The sequence below is a fragment of the Macrobrachium rosenbergii genome, chromosome 11 (genome assembly GCF_040412425.1).
Source record: "Macrobrachium rosenbergii isolate ZJJX-2024 chromosome 11, ASM4041242v1, whole genome shotgun sequence".
Classification (NCBI taxonomy): Eukaryota; Metazoa; Arthropoda; class Malacostraca; order Decapoda; family Palaemonidae; genus Macrobrachium; species Macrobrachium rosenbergii.
This window is the reverse complement of record NC_089751.1, coordinates 18,624,635-18,627,134: the sequence shown is the minus strand read 5'-3', so window position 1 is coordinate 18,627,134 and position 2,500 is coordinate 18,624,635. Positions and strand designations below refer to the sequence as shown.

The window sequence follows — 2,500 nt, the reverse complement described above, 5'->3', positions numbered from 1 at the left end:
AATATAGGTCAACAATGAGATAAACGAACACCGGAAAATGGGAAACCTGAATTAAAGGCACCACCACCTTATTCAGGGCAATATAAAATATTCATTCATTCCTCAATAAACATTCATATTCAGTTTCTCAACTTAGTCTAAGTGACGTTACATACCAAAATACAGAAATTTCGTGACATCAGCGTTTTTTGACGCATAGCCATTACATCTCGACAATCAAATACGAATCGATTTCTCCATTCCTTATTTTTTGCCTTTTCCCAATAGTTTTTCTTGACGGGTAATGAACAGTTTCCAGCTGACGAGCGGACAAAAGTTTTGCAAACGGAGTCAGTTGTTGCATATACCTTTTTCATAATAACTCAGACCATAAAGAAAATTCTCAGATTTTTTTTTATTATTTCATTCATAATTTCTAATTTAAAGGTAATAGGAGAATTGGATTACTGAAGAAAGATGACGCTTTTCGATGCAATACAACTATGATATATAATATAAGTCGAAGTTATAACTACTAAGAGTTTCGCCATGAATCCACTATTAACACTGAATGAGTTCGCCCTAGTATTACTCCACTGCTACTAGTACATCGCACGCTGTCACATTGACAGGGTATTAAAGTCGTCGAGAATATATTAAAATACGTATAAATGCAAATAATCATAAAAGTGTTGCAGCTAAGACAATTTGAAAATCTTGAAACAATTTAAAAATTCGCAAATCTTTTTTAGTCCAGCAGACTAATATACAGCCTCATTCATTCTGAACAGGCCACACCAATTGACAATATACTTACGCATACGCAAACACACATATATATATATATATATATATATATATATATATATATATATATATATATATATATATATATATATATATATGTGTGTGTGTGTGTGTGTGTGTGTGTGTGTGTATGTACATATATATATATATATATATATATATATATATATATATATATATATATATATATATATATATATATATATATATATATGCGTATAGAAAATATAAAGTACAATTTAGTTTTATTTCTGTAAATTTGAAATAGTTATTTCAATTTACTTTAAAATATTGATACTGAACAAACTCCTGTCTAAAAGTTTTGAGCTTTCTGCCAGAGGACATTTTAATACTTACAGCATTAGGAGTCGTGAGGACTCTGTCATTGACGATGGACCATCTGAAATAGAAAGACGGAAGTAGATTGTTAAATAAATTTAGATATATATATTTATTTATAGTAAAAAGAATATTGTTTTATCAAAGGACCCTCATGCATGTTACACACACACACATACACACACACAATGTATGTATATATATATATATATATATATATATATATATATATATATATATATATATATATATATATATATATATATATATAATTTATATATATATACCATACACATATATATGCATTTACGTATATATACTTGTATTTTATTTTCCTATCTCAAAATCTCTTTTTAAGAATTATGCTTAGAATGCGAAAACGTATTAATGTATTTTAAAAAATCTTATATGTATTACCTCTGTTTTACTATGATATTTCGTGCTTCAGTCCTCGGAAAGACATGAATATGTAATTCAAGCTGTTAAGATCTAATTGAAGTTTTAATGCTGATTTTTTTTTACCAAAGTGTGTATTTTTGATGCTTCTTTTCAATGATTCGGGAAAATTGGTAAGGATTTGTTGTTCATGAATAATGAAACAAGATTTTCCCTAATGAAAATTAATAATGAATAATGAAATAAAATTTTTCCTAATGAAAAATTAAATTAAATTTTTCTTTTGTTGTAAGTTTTTTTTTCCGTACATCGAAATTTTTTCCCATTATTGTTACATCCTTAAAAGAACAATGAAAATAATACCGAAATTTCATATGCAGATATTTTCCAATAAATGTCTTGTAAAATCATCTGGAAACCAAACATTTTAATTTTATCATTCGTACTACGGAAATACTGCGTATTATTTGACAACCTGTTCATATTCTGGTCAATAGACAGTACTATGAGGCAGCTGAAGGGGAATAATTGTACAGTTTTTTTATTCCTTTGGTAATGTAAGCATTACGGAGGATGAGATGCTGATGCATGTGAGATGGAGCATGTCCATATTCCGCACTAGGGATAGCTGCCTTTGAAAAGTTGCTATAGCGTAGTGATACTGCCACATTCTTCATTCATCTGCTGAATTGTTGACGAAACCCCAATATGAGAAATTTCCACCAAATACCTATAACCTTTATCTGAATTACATGTATTATTATAGTCACATAACTTCTTATTTGAATGTTCTTGTCTCTTACTTAGCCTTGAATACCAATAAAAGAAATGAGACTCGAACGAAGAGTTGGGGTTAGGTTTAGGTAAACAACTCTGACTGCAGAATGGTTTATGAAAAGTTAAAGCTAAACCTGTTCCAACTCATTTTATCTGCGTTCAAGTCTCACAAAAGGAGACGTCCTTTCTTCATTTGTTCCCT

The 2,500-nt window shown here is 29.0% G+C and overlaps 1 protein-coding gene across 3 annotated transcripts in view; it reads right to left on the bottom strand.

Annotated features, from left to right (window-relative positions):
- The window catches only part of LOC136843215 (uncharacterized), a 221,726-nt gene that overhangs the window by 153,381 nt on the left and 65,845 nt on the right, over positions 1 to 2,500 (bottom strand). For all 3 annotated transcript variants that reach the window (XM_067111298.1, XM_067111299.1, XM_067111300.1), the window contains exon 3: positions 1,144 to 1,186. The gene's annotated coding sequence lies outside the window, so the exon portion shown is untranslated. The remainder of the gene's footprint in view (positions 1 to 1,143; positions 1,187 to 2,500) is intronic.